The 14,877-nt window shown below is 41.9% G+C and overlaps 1 protein-coding gene across 11 annotated transcripts in view; it reads left to right on the top strand.

Annotated features, from left to right (window-relative positions):
- LOC121986419 (B3 domain-containing protein Os07g0563300-like) overlaps window positions 1-14,877 on the top strand; it is a 28,836-nt gene that overhangs the window by 2,462 nt on the left and 11,497 nt on the right. The window contains exons 1-2 of one of the 11 annotated variants that reach the window (XM_042540365.1): window positions 11,345-11,471; window positions 11,612-11,708. The exons of 9 other annotated variants lie outside the window; for them this stretch is intronic. The gene's annotated coding sequence lies outside the window, so the exon portion shown is untranslated. Of the gene's footprint in view, window positions 1-11,344; window positions 11,472-11,509; window positions 11,709-14,877 lie in introns of those variants that run through there. One more of the 11 variants, XM_042540364.1, reaches the window with a different exon arrangement.

The raw sequence follows: 14,877 nt of genomic DNA on the forward strand, positions 1-14,877 counted from the left end.
AACTTTTGTGCCTGAGCATTAATGAGCATTTCTAATTCTTTGGGCGTCAAGGTAACGGTGATGAGTTTTCCCGTTTCTTCCATCTCTGATCTTCAGTTTCAGGCGAAAAGTTCCCACAGACGATGTTAAATTTGATCCTGTCTTAAAGCTGCAGAGATAGCGCGCTGGGCACGATGACTTGATGGTTGACTGGAAGAAGACTTCTTGCTCCACGGACCACGTGAAAGCTTCCTTCCGATCCTATGCACACAGAGATGAGCCAACAACACACCAGTGCCTAGAACCAGGGGGAGTCTCTGGTGAAGGTCCTCTGACGCTTAAGTCAGTACAAGTCCGAACGAGTGGATGAAGAACGTGCGCAAGAGTAAGTTGTAGATTTTCAGATAACGTATCTTGCCAATTGAGTGGACTCACCATACCACCTCTCATAATCTCCACAATCATGAAGTGGCGGAGTGTATCAGAATTTGTTAGGTAAAGAGAAGTGTACAATCAAGACAATGTGTAATAATTATCCGATGAATTTTCCCTTTACCCACATGTATACCTTTGTTGTCGTTTATAGCTTCTATTATTGTTGAAGTTGTTGAAGGAATATGTTGTTATCAATGGTCTGCTGACGGGAGACACATGGTCCCCGAAGAAGATTTTAGAAGAATATTTGCTGACACATAGTTGTTATTCTGACAGGTTGTTAGGATTCTCTGCTTCTGCTGTCAGTCGAGTATATTCTGGCCGGTTTATAAGTCCGACCCTCTTTATTCTGGGTCATGCTTTAAGCTGATCGGTTATGTAATGAAGGATGTTATTAGGCTTATCTGTATAGTATTAGTGTTTGGCTTCGGCAAATGACAAACTGTGCACACTGGAAATCCATTTAGGAATCAATATGAGACTGAGTACCTTATACCCAGCTAGCCCTTTATCTAGCCAGACATTCATAGAAAGATGTATGAGGCTAAGTGTCTTAAGCCCGGTCGACCTTTTGTCCGGTCGGACCTATAATGGGCTACTTGGAGATCTGAAGGTATATTCTGAGAGGTTTGGTCGATATTTTGAGCTAAAGTGCCTTAGGCTCGGTCGGTCCTTTGTCCGATCGGTCGGCCAAACACGTGTAGAGAGGCTCATCCAGAATAAAGAGTTTGACCCTCCCTTTGTCTAGGTCTATGGCTGATCAAATGTGGGGTGGGTCGGTTATTCCGGCCGGCTTGTAAGGACGGTCGTTCTTAGACTCTATCAGCTATTGAGTGAATGAGTATGCTGTCTTTTTAGTTCAAGGGTAAAACACTAAAACCCTTATGTTCGACCGGCTCAAGGGTTGATCGACTTTTTTACGCAAGGCTTGGAATCCGACCAGGCCAATTCGGAGAGCCTTAGTGCTGGACAGTCAATTAGAACCAAGTGGGGAGGTGTTCTCCTCCATTGACTTTGACCATCACGTCATCTTGAATTTGATTATCATGTTATTTCCTAGGTTTGCTTGTTATAGTTCGTATCATTGATGTTATTATATTATATGGTGATTTTTTAAAAAAAAAATTATTGGGATTTTGTGCGCATCTAATTTGCCACTAGGAAACAATGTTCTAAAATGCGGGCTAGGCGGCCGCCTAGGCGCCGCCTAGTCGCTGTGCGGCAGCAAGCCGCGCCGGAAAACCCCCAGGCGGGTGACCTAGGCGGCCCAGCCGCCTAGGTGGCTCTCGGCGGGCCTCCGCGGGCCTCCGCGCTGTTATTTAGGTTTAATGTTTTGTTCGAAATTTCCTGTTTGCGTGTTTACGTCTTCGTCGTCTCTCAACGTCGCTTCGTTTCTCTCATCGTCACTGCGTCGAAGGCTTCGTCGCTCCGGGGCTCGGTAAGTTTTTACGTTTTTTGTTTCTTACGTTATGTTAAGTTTTTTTATTCCTGTTGATTCATCGTCGCGGCACGTCTCCGGCGACGCCAGACGCGTCCGCAGCCACCGGAAGCGTCGTGCAGCATCATGTGAGAGACGACGAAGACGCGTCCTGCAGCATCACGTGATGCTTCCAGCTGCGCTGGAAGCGTTCCGCGACGCTTCCAGCGCCGCCGGAAGCTACGTCGGACTTCGCCAGACGTGCCGGACACGTCCGGCGGAGCTTCCGGCGGCGCCGGAGGCCTCCCGCGAGGCGCCGGTGGCGGCCGGTGGCGTCCGCCGTCGGGCGAGTCGCGAGTCTCGCGACAGAGAGAAGACGGCGTTTTTTTAAAAATTTTTTTAGATTTAATAAATTCAAACAATTCCTAACGGGGATAATTTCAATAATAGGGTTGGTTCGTAAAGCCTAATAAAATTAGGATCCAATTAAATATATTTAAATTTATTTTTTTAGTAAATGTTATTAATTTATATAAAACAAATTTAAATATATAAAATTCCATTATTAATTTTATAATTTATATAATAAGATTTTAATATATAAATAATATATTTAATTTTTTAAATAAATAATATTAAATATTAATTTATATATTAACAGATTTAAAAATTATAATAAATATTATCATTTATCAGATTTAAAATATAAAAAATATTTAAAATTTTAAAAAATATAATACATATTATTAATTTATATAAATCATATTTATAAATTTTATATATTATTAATTTATATTAATCGAATTTATAAATATTAAAATTATATTAAAATTTTAAAAATTCTAATAAATATTATTATTTTATAATTTATATATAAAAGTATAAAATATTATAATTTATTTTAAAAATAAAGTAATAAAACAGATTTAAAAATCTAAAAAAAATATATTTAAAATTTAATTTATTTAAACAAATATCTAATAAATTTTATTAATTAGATTAAGATATATAAAAAAATATTCTCAGACTTGTTAGTGACTTAATGTTATTGAAATATTTTGTATTGTATTCCTGTATGGTATAATTAAATTTTATTATCATGGTATGTCTTGTTAGTTGTTACTTGTTAATATATATAATTTTTTCAGATTATATCTGTTATCAATGGCAAGCAATCCATCTTCGACAGCATCTATCACTCAACCCGAATCCGGGATTCTTAGAAGAAAGTCAAATGACATCGGATGGGAGTTTGGAATATTGATTGATCCTAAGAATCTTGAATCTCGACAAAATTAAATGTAAGTTATGTGGAAAAACAATGTCAGGGGGAGTGTATAGGATAAAGGAGCACATTGGAAATATACCTGGAAATGCATCTGGTTGTCGAAAAGCATCTCAAGAAGACAAAAATAAGTGCAAACAGGCTATTTTAGAAGGGAGGAACAGAAAGAAGAACAAAATAATGGAAGAACAAAGCTGTAGAGCAGAGGTGGCTATTTCTCTAGATGAAGAAGGTCTTGAAATTGAAGAGATGGATGGAATTAAAAAACCTCTTCCACTTGGCCCCATGGATAGATATGCATCGACAATTGATCCAGAAAATGCAGGCTCCAGTGGAAGTAAAGTGCTTCGGCAAAAAAATATAAATGAGGCTCTTTTCAAAGAGAGAACTCAACAAGTTCAACAATATGTTGGGAGATGGGTTTATGAAAATGGAATCTCATTCAATGCTGTTGATAATGATAGCTTCAAGCAACTAATGGAGGCAGTGGGTCAATTTGGACCAGGATTCAAGCCTCCAACTCAATATCAACTTAGGGAGCCACTATTGAAAGCCAAAATTAAAAGAACAAAGCAACTGCTAAAGAAATATGAAGAAGAATGGGCAAAGAATAAGTAATCGATCATGACAGATGCATGGAATGATAGAAAAAGAAGAAGCGTCTTAAATTTGTGTGTTAATTGCAAGGAGGGTACTACATTTTTAGAGTCTAAGAAATCTTCAAACGAGACACATACAGCTGAATTTATTTTTGAATATGTTGACAAGTGTGTTGAATAAGTAAGAGTTCAAAATATTATTCAGATTATAATTGACAATGCCACCAACAATATGGCTGTAGCTAAATTGATGAGAGAAAAACAACCTGGGATCTTTTAGAGTTCATGTGCAACTCACACCATTAATCTCATGTTTGAAAGTATTGGCAAGCTTCCACAATATAAAAAGGTTATTGAGCAAGCCAAGTCTTTTACCATTTTCATTTATGCTAAGACTTTGTCATTGATGAGAAGTTTCACGAAAAAGAGAGACAGTTCGGCCCGGAGTTACCAGGTTTGCATCAAATTTCCTCATTGCAAAATTTGATTGAAGAAAAATCTAGCTTAAGGGTCATGTTTACACGTGATATGTGGGAGAAATTTAAATGGTCAAAACAAACAAAGGAAAATTGGCTTACTTCATTATGACGAGCATAAGTTTTTGGAATGGAGTCACTTTGGTAAGAATTCTTGAATTGATAGATGGAGATAGAAAATCATCGATTTCTATATGGGGAGCTTCTTCAAGCTAAAGAAGACATCAAAGTGGCCCTGAACAATGTAGAATCAAATTATCAGCCTATCATACTGATTATTAGTTAAAAATGAAGGAAAGACTTGATACATCATTGCATACCACTCCCTTTTTGTTGGATCCCTATTTTCAATATAAAGATAATTCTATTGCTCTTTATGAGGAGGTCGCGATGGGGATTTTTGAATGCATGGAAATTTTACATGCAATTTGATCTACAAGATCTAATTATTAACAAGGAATTTCCAAAATATAGAAATAAGGCTGGGTTATTTGAAAACACATTGGTGGCAAAAGCATGTGAAAAAAATGATGATACATTTGATCCATGTGCATGGTGGAGTACATACGGTGCTCACACACCTAACTTGCTAAGGGTGGCATGGAGGATACTTTCATTAACTACAAGTTCATCTGGGTGTGAAAGAAATTGGAGTACATTTGAAGGAGTAAGTTTTAAACTTTCAGTCTACTCTTTAATTAAATTAGTTATAATTTTTAACGTCTATACTTTATATTCAGGTACTGACTATAGTATTTACTTTCTCTGTTTTTTTTAGATTCACACAAAGAAAAGAAATAGGTTGGATGCCAACAGGTTGAACAATCTAGTATTTGTCCAATTTAATGCTAGATTGTTGAACAAACAAAAAAGAGAAAAAGAAAGAAATGTTGATGTCCTTCTTGCAAAAGATGCTTCAAATGCACAAGGTTGGATTGTGGATGGTGGGGAAGATGATGAAGTTGAACTAGGTTCCGGGCTCACTTGGCAAATGGTTGATGAAGCAAGTGGAGCAGATGAAAATCTACAACCCCGAAGAAGCTCTAGAGTGAGAGAACTCCATGAAGATGATTTTGAATCCGAAGAAGAAGACGAGGATCACAATAATGATATTGAGTTTGTGTCCGATGAAGAACAAGTTATTGAAAATTATGGAGAAGAAGAAGCAGAATAAATATGAGTCTATGAGATATTATTAGTTGTGTAATTTTGAACTCATTTTGTTAAGACATGATTTATGTTATTTAACAATTATATTTTGCTTAGTGGTTACTAGTTCACAATGCATTGTAATCTTGAATTGAACTATTGCTTCTATTTTCCAATGTTCTACTTCTACTGTTTACTATATGATTATGATAACTTACTGCATGTTCTATTGTTTAACTGTTTCTTTTACTCATATTTACTGAGTCTAGTATATTTCCTTTGCACAAAACTATTAGTTTTCTTTTATAGTTTTTCATTTTTTGGTATTGGAAAGTATGTATTTATTTTAGCATACATAGTTAGATCTTCATTGCTATGAAATTGTTTAAGACAACATTTAGATTTGCATATGACATTGTCCACAGTCCACATGAAACAAGGGATACCGAGGAATCCGCCTAGCGGCGCCTAGTCCCAGCCTAGGCGCCCTAGGCACTAGGCGCTGGTCTGCCGCCCGATTAGCGCCTAGCGAATTTTAGAACCTTGCTAGGAAATAAAATAAATATTTTAAAATTAAATATCTAATACGTCAACAAGGTAAGTGTAGTTTAGTCAAACTTTATTTTAAAATATTCTAAATAAAGGGAAAAGTAAATCCTAATTTAAAGAAAACATGTTGGTTTATTAAAAAAATGCAAAGGAAAAAAAAATGATAGATCAGACAAAATGGAACTTTTATTGATTCATAATAGAAATCTCATAATAATAAGTGAATTTTAATTGATTCGGATTCCAATAAGAAGCCCTCGAAGCTCTACAACCTGGCGAGCTCTCGAGGTGTTGTTCCAACAACTTGACGTTCCAAGCTCTACAACTTGGCGAGTTCTCGAGGTGCTGTTCCTACAACCTGACAACATGGTGAATGTCGTTCCGAGCTCTACAACCTGGCGAGCTCTTGAGGTGCCGTTCCAACAACCTGACAACCTGGCGAGTGTCGTTCCGGCGAGCTCTCGAGGTGCCGTTCCAACAACCTGGCAAGCTCTCGAGGTGCCACTCCAACAATTCGCGCTCCGCTGCTCCTGATGCCGCCTCGTCACGTGACACCCGATCTTTACCTATAAATCCTACAAGCCTCCTAAACCCTCACTCCTGACTCCTCGCTCCTCGCTCCTCGCTACTACTCCTCGCTCCTGCTCTCAATGGCCACTCAGGCGCCGTTAGCCGCCTCGCTTGAACGCTTGATGAATTTCATTGAGAAGGACGAAGAAGCTATTCAACTGAAGCACGTTATGGTGAAGATGAAGATTACTGCCGAACATCTCAAATTTGTTGGAGCTAATTTTTTTTATTATTTCGAGAATAACAAAGAAAAGATCAAGAGCCTTGAAGCTGAAAACACCCGTCTGCGAAGGAAAGCTGGAGCGGTTGGAGAAGCTGATAAGCTCAAAAGGGCTTTTTGCGGAACTGGAAGGTGGAGCCGATGCAGAGGAAGGTGGAGGTGATGCTGTTGCAGGGGAAGGTGGAGCCGATGCTGAAGCAGCCGATCAACTTTAAGTATGCACTTGCAATCGGAACTGCTCTCGCAGTTGGGCACTACTCACGGTAATATGTCTGAGCTTCGGTAGAGTCTAGGGTTTTGGGTGTTTCCCACCCAAAAATAAACTTTAGTTTGAGGGACTATTTGAACTTTTTAGTTTGAGGGACTGTTTGAACACTTTTGAGGTCCTATTATGGGGATCATGCATTTTGGTATTACTGTGATATGTTTGTGTTTCAGTTTCGAATTTCCGGAAAAAAAAAATCTCTCAATAGAGTCATCGAGTTACCGGTTACTGGGTGTGAAGTATCTCACGGAAGACAGGTAGGCTGAGGTCGGAGGAAACCAAGCAAAGCAGTAGCGTAGCAGTGTTGGCGTGCGAGGGAGTCAGCCACCGCGATTCGAGACGGCGAGGCAGCAGCCTCTCTCTCATCTTGCAAAGAAACACGGACCTTTTTATTCCATCCTTGATCCCTCTCCCAAACCCTCGCCCCTCTCCATGCTTCCGAATTCGATCTCCTCACCGGCGGCCGCCTCGATCTGATCGCTCGCCCTGCTCATCTCCCGCTTCCCATGTTGCCTTCCTCGTCTGCGGCGACCGTCGTGAAGATCTGCTTCAACTTCCAATGCAAGGAGCCGCTGACCGACCCGCCGCCCGCCCGCCCGGAGGAAGGGCTGGCGCCTACGCTTCGGCGAGATCGTCGAGTTGTGCGACGGATGCTCGTACGCGCTCTTTGCCTCGGGCTTTTCACGCCGAAGTGATTCTCAGGATCTTCGATGCCTAGTCATCTTTGATTTGCTCTAAGTTCCTGGGATTTTTAAGCGTTTTACTGGAATAAAGGTGGCAACTGTTCTGCCCTTCTTTTTCGCATCGGATTCGGTGGTGGTTTGAATTCGTGTTTCGTGCTTTTTAGTAGGAACCGTTGGTTGATCGTGCTTGTGGTGTTAGTGGTTTTGGGACGGTGTTTTCCCCTAAAATTTCTATCGTAAACATGGAAATCACTTTGCTTTCTGTTTTCATAGATCTCTTTGGAGTTGCCTTTTGACTTTGTTTGTTTTTTCCTTTTTTCTTTTCACATGTAACTGGCTTTCTGCCGGGATATTATCGGGATGTTTGTAACTGTCCAATGTCTTTTGTTTGCTTTCAGTTGCACTTTCGAGCTGGGTAATTTCTGTGAAACGTATCACTCCGACGATGGGGGTTGGAGGAAATACGAAACGTGCGGCAAGGTTTTAAATTAAGTTGAATGTTTTGTCTCTCAATAATTAGGCTACTTTTGGATCCGCTTAGGAGCGTTCATTCTCAAGTGTGTTTTTTGTTGGTCGGGCAGCGACTCCTTGCATTGGAAGTTGAAGCAGATCTTCGCGACGGTCGCCGCTGGCGAGGAAGGCAACATGGGAAGCGGGAGAGGAGCAAGGCGAGCGATCAGATCGAGGCGGCCGCCGGTGAGGAGATCGAATTCGGAAGCATGGAGAGGGGCGAGGGTTTGGGAGAGGGATCAAGGATGGAATAAAAAGGTCGGCGTCTCGAATCGCGGTGGCTGCCTCCCTCGCACGCCAACACTGCTACGCTACTGCTTTGCTTGGTTTCCTCCGACCTCGGCCTACCTGTCTTCCGTGAAATACTTCACACCCAGTAATCGGTAACTCGATGACTCTATTGAGAGATTTTTTTTTCCCGAAAATTCGAAACTGAAACACAAACATATCACAGTAATACCAAAATGCATGATCCCCATAATAGGACCTCAAAAGTGTTCAAACAGTCCCTCAAACTAAAAAGTTCAAATAGTCCCTCAAACTAAAGTTTGTTTTTGGGTGGGAAACACGCAAAACCCTAGACTCTACCGAAGCTTAGACATATTACCGTGAGTAGTGCCCAACTGCGAGAGCAGTTCCAATTGCAAGTGCATACTTAAAGTTGATCGGCTGCTTCAGCATCGGCTCCACCTTCCCCTGCAGCAGCATCACCTCCACCTTCCTCTGCATCGGCTCCACCTTCCAGTTCTGCAAAAAGCCCTTTTGAGCTTATCAGCTTCTTCAACCGCTCCAGTTTCCTTCGCAGACGGGCGTTTTCAGCTTCAAGGCTCTTGATCTTTTCTTTGTTATTCTCAAAATAATAAAAAAAATTAGCTCCAACAAATTTGAGATGTTCGGTAGTAATCTTCATCTTCACCATAACGTGCTTCAGTTGGATAGCTTCTTCGTCCTTTTCAATGAAATTCATCAAGCGTTCAAGCGAGGCTGCTAACGGCGCCTGAGTGGCCATTGGGAGCACGAGCGAGGAGTCAGGAGTGAGGGTTTAGGGGGCTTGTAAGATTTATTGGTAGAGATCGGGTGCCACGTGACGAGGCGGCATCAGAAGCAGCGGAGCGCGAATTGTTGGAATGACACCTCGAGAGCTTGCCAGGTTGTCAGGTTGTTGGAACGACACCACGAGAGCTCGCTAGGTTGTAGAGCTCGGAACGACATTCACCATGTTGTCAGGTTGTAGGAACAACACCTCGAGAACTCGCCAGGTTGTAGAGCTTGGATCGTCAAGTTGTTGGAACAACACCTCGAGAGCTCGCCAGGTTGTAGAGCTTCGAGGGCTTCTTATTAGAATCCGAATCAATTAAAATTCACTTATTATTATGAGATTTCTGTTATGAATCAATAAGAGTTTCATTTTGTCTGATCTATCATTTTTTTTCCTTTGAATTTTTTTAATAAACCAACATATTTTCTTTAAATTAGGATTTACTTTTCCCTTTATTTAGAATATTTTAAAATAAAGTTTGACTAAATTACACTTACCTTGTTGACGTTTTAGATATTTAATTTTAAAATATTTATTTTATTTCCTAGTGGCAAATTAAATGCGCACAAAATCCCAATATATTTTTTTTAAAAAAATCACAATATAATATAATAACATTAATGATACGAACTATAATAAGCAAACCTAGGAAATAACATGATAATCAAATTCAAGATGATGTGATGGTCAAAGTCAATGGAGGAGAACACCTCCCCACTTGGTTCTAATTGACTGCCCAACACTAAGGCTCTCCGAATTGGCCTAGTCGGATTCCAAGCCTTGCGTAAAAAAGCCGATCAACCCTTGAGCCGGTCGAACATAAGGGTTTTAATGCTTTACCCTTGAACTAAAAAGACAGCATACTCATTCACTCAATAGCTGATAGAGTCTAAGAACGGCCGTCCTTACAAGCCGGCCGGAATAACCGACCCACCCCATATTTAATCAGCCATAGACCTAGTCGAAGGGAGGGTCAAACTCTTTATTCTGGATGAGCCTCTCTACACGTGTTTGGTCGACTGGTCGACCCCATGGGTGTCCGTTCAGATGATAAAATCGAACGGGTTTGCATAATGTCGTACCCGTCTCCTATATGCATAAGTGTAAGATGGCCTTATAAATTCGGTCAGAATGCCAAATGCACTTTACCTATAAGTTATTACACGTTCGGTCGGACAAAGGACCGACCGAGCATAAGACACTTTGGCTCAAAATATAGACCAAACTTCTCAGAATATATCTTCAGTTCTCCAAGTAGCCCATTATAGGTCCGGCCGGATAAAAGGCTGACTAGGCTTAAGACACTTAGCCTCATACATCTTTCTATGAATGTCTGGCTAGATAAAGGGTTAGCCGGGTATAAGGCACTTAGTCTCATATTGATTCCTAAATGGATTTTCAGTGTGCATAGTTTGTCATTTGCCTAAGCTAAACACTAATACTATACAGAGAAGCCTAATAACATCCTTTATTACATAACCAATCAGCTTAAAGCATGACCCAGAATAAAGAGGGTCGGTCTTATAAACTGGATAGAATATACTCGATCGACAGCAGAAGCAGAGAATCCTAACAACCTGTCAGAATAATAACTACGTGTCAGAAAATATTCTTCTAGAACCTTCTTTGGGGACCATGTGTCTCCCATCAGCAGACCATTGATAACAGCATATTCCTTCAATAACTTCAGCAATAATAGAAGCTATAAATGACAATAAAGGTATACATTTGGGTAAAGGGAAGATTCATCGGATAATTATTACACATTGCCTTGGTTGTACACTTCTCTTTACCTAACAAATTCTGACACACTTCGCCACTTCATGATTATGGAGGTTATGAGAGGTGGTATGGGGAGTCCTCTCCATTGGCAAGGTACGTTCTCTGAAAATCTACAACTTACTCTTGCGCACGTTTTTCATCCACTCGTTCGGACTTGTACTGACTTGAGCGTCAGAAGGCCTTCACCAGGGACTCCCCCTGGTTCTAGGCACTGATGTGTTGTTGGCTCATCTCTATGTGCATAGGATCAAAAGGAAGCTTTCACGTGGTGCGTGATGCAAGAAGTCTTCTATCAGTCAACCATCAAGCCATCGTGCCCAGCGCGCTGTCTTTGCAGCTTTAAGTTGGCCCTCCTTTATCGAAGCAGTTTTATCCTCAAAGTGTAAATGATGCTGAATTGCAAACTCAAATGCACAATGGAAAACCTCGAATAGATAATCGAGTGCGACCTCAATTACTTCCTCGATATTGGCCTAGATTAACAGATCAAGAGCTACAACAAATCTCTGGAGAGTATCCTTTTCATGTTCATGTTGTAGTTTTCTTTTGTTTCTGTTTTCCATTATCATGATTTTTGTATCCATGCAAATAATTGGGTCTAATGATTAATCTACAATTCACAATTTAATGAAGCTTTCCTGACTTGCTATCAGTTCAAATGTTGTGATTACTCCATTGTTTGAAATGATGTTGAGTGCTAGTGATGCTGGGCGCATAGGAAGGTTGGTGCTGCCAAAAAAATGTGCTGAGGTCATTGCTTGAACTTTCCCTCATTGAGAACTGAAATTATATAATGATTACTATCTTGTTTGACCATCACTGTATGAATTCTCTCTTCGATCACTCTCCATGTTGTCATCCTATGTTTGTTGCCATCATGTGGCCTAGTTCAAACCAGGGATTAAAATACCGTGTCGTACTGGTCAAAACGGGCAAAACATCTCATTTCACCGGCCGACCGGCACCGGCACTGTTGGTGCAACCTTAGGTCAAGGTTGACCTGGTTGACCTGACTCGAGTTGACCTGACTCGAGTTGTGTTTTGATGTTTGACGATGTTTGACGAGAAGAGAGTTGTATTCTTGATGTTTGACAAGAATAGGTGTTTGGGAGATTGTAGGTGCAACCTTAGGTCAAGGTTGACCTGGTTGACCTGATTCGGGAAAAGTCCAAGCAGGTAGCTTGGCACGCGGAAAGTCCAAGTATGGAGACTTGGCACGGGGAAAGTCCAAACAGGGAGTTTGGCACAGGGAAAAGTCCTGATGAGTGAAGCCAGGCGATGAGAAGTCACGGTGAGTGAAGCCGGGCAATCGGAAGTGTGTGAAGCGCGGTGAAAATCCTAGTGAGTGAAGCTAGGTGAAGGTGAAAGTCACGGTGAGTGAAGCCGGGCGTTGGAAAGTCCTGTGAGTGAAGCCAGGCGAGGAAAGTCACGTGAGTGAAGCCGGGCGGTTGAAGTCACGGTGAGTGAAGCCGGATGGAAATCTGAGTGAAGCCAGGTGAAAACCTAGTGAGTGAAGCTGGGTGAAAGTCTTGGTGAGTTAAGCGTGCGAGGAAAATTCGGATGGATCGAGGGTAATCGGACATGGTGTTGAGAAGGTCAGTAGGTCGAGGGTGGCCGGATGCTTGACAAAAAGTCAGTGGAGTGAAAGGTGGTGAAAGTCCTGGTGAAGAGTCTTAGCAGGTCGAGGGTGGCCGGATGCTAAGCATGATGTACCAGTGAGGTTGACTGGAGGTTGGTGTGGGAGACTTGGGACTTTGGTTTGGGAAAAACCAAGCTCCGGATCGATCGGTGGATCGATCCGATAAGTGAGTATCGATCGGTGCGGTGACCGATCGGATAACGATCGATGGCTTCGAGGCTCTTCGATCGGTGCCGAGACCGATCGAGCAACTCTCATGAAGTTGGTGATCGGTGCAGGGGCGATCGACCTGAAACTGATCGGTCCACGGACCGATCAGCACGATCGATGGCTCTGTGAAGATATGGCTGATCGGTGCAGGGACCGATCGGACTAGACTGATCGGTCCCATGACCGATCGGAGGCTCTGGACCGATCGGTGGAGCTGATCGGTCCAGTCTAGCCGTTGCGACCTGACGGCTAGTTCTGTCTTCTTCTTCGCGTGTTATAAAGGAGATCGAGCCTCGCCTTACTAATTCTTCTCTCTTCTTCCTACTGAGCTGCTGCTGTGCTCTTGAGCTTTGTTGAGTTCCGAAGCTTCGTGTGAGCTTCTTCGACTGGGTTCCTGCTGTTGTAGGCGTCTCGTGAAGTTGCTGCTTCAACCAGTCGACGAGAAGGCAAGCGTGTTTGTTTTACATTCATATTGTCTTGTGCTTCTTTGTATTTTGTGTACTTCTATCTTGCTGTTGCAAGAGTTATTGTGGCGAGGTTTCTCCACCCACAAGGAGTATATATTAGCCGGTTCTCCGGGGACTCATCCACCGACGGATTGATAGGCTTCGTCCACCTTACGGACACGCCGAGGAGTAGGAGTTTCATCTCCGAACCTCGTTACATCGACGCGTATTGAGGTTTGATTTCTTGTCTTCGTTTCTTGTTTTTATTTCCGCTGCGCTAACCCTAGTTTGTAGAAAGAAACGCGAAGATTTGGGGTCGGCTATTCACACCCCCCTCTCTAGCCGCGATCATCGATCCTAACAAGTGGTATCAGAGCGAGGTCGCTCTTCGTTGGATCAACACCCGGGGGAGCACGAGCTAGAGAATGGATCAACTCGGAGAAGACATCACCATTCCACCCTTCTACGATCGCGACGACTTCGCGTTTTGGAAGGTAAGAATGAAATATTTTCTTATGACTAATCTTGAGAATTGGAGTTGTGTCCAATTAGGTTTCAAGCCTCCGACGGACAAGAAAGGAGAAACCCTAGAGAAGAAGGAGTGGACCAAGGAACAAGTCCACCAATCCCTAGTCAACAATGAGGTATTGAAGATTTTTGAATTTTCTTTACCTAATGACATTCTATGTAAGATAGGTGGATACAACAATGCCAAGGAGTTGTGGAATAACTTGGCTAAGTTCCATGAGGGGAACTCCACTTCAAGCCATGAAGAGGAGTCAAGTGAGCCAAGGAGTTCACTTCATGAAGGAATGGATTTAGAAGTTGAGGGCCACTCAACATCTAAAGAAGAAGAGGAGGAGAGTTCTTCTTCAAGTTCGGAGCAAGAAGAAGAAGCTTCTACCTCCGGAAGGGATGAAGGAGAGAGCGTTCATCCATCCTCAACTCTAGGTAACTCAAGCCATTTAGTTTCTAGCAAATTACACATAATGTGCTTTGAGTGTAGGGAATTTGGGCACTACAAGAGTAAGTGTCCAAAGAGGATTAGGAAGACTCCACCGGCGCCAAAGATCAAGGAAGCCGGAGTCCCGATACGCTGTGCTTCCAATGCAAGCGAAGGAGACATTATCGGAGCCAATGTCCGAGGGGGAGGCAACCTCACAAGGACAAGAAGACGAGCACATCGATAGGGGGAGCTAAGGCAAACCCTAAGGTAATCTCTAAGGCACATTATTGCAATACTAGTAAGATGCATGCTAGTAGTTTGATTGCAATAGACAATAATGATAAGCATGATAATTATAGAAATCGATACACATGCTTAGGTGCCAAACATGTTAGCCTAGATAAGGACAATTCTAGAAATGTTAACCCTAGGATTAACTCATCTAAGGTTAAGGGAAACCTAGGTAGGAATCCCAAAACTACTCGACATATGCCTAGGAGTACCTCAAGGAACAATGACAAACTAAAACTTGAGGTATTAGAAAAGGAGAATCAAGTCTTGAGGTCAAGACTTGATACTTTGGAAAAGGCTCTTAAGAACTTGGAGAAGTCATCTCTAGGGTTTAAGAGTCAAAAACCAATGTCCAAGGACAAGAAAGGTTTGGGTCACAAACCTAAG

This window comes from Zingiber officinale, chromosome 5B (genome assembly GCF_018446385.1).
Source record: "Zingiber officinale cultivar Zhangliang chromosome 5B, Zo_v1.1, whole genome shotgun sequence".
NCBI classification, from domain to species: Eukaryota; Viridiplantae; Streptophyta; class Magnoliopsida; order Zingiberales; family Zingiberaceae; genus Zingiber; species Zingiber officinale.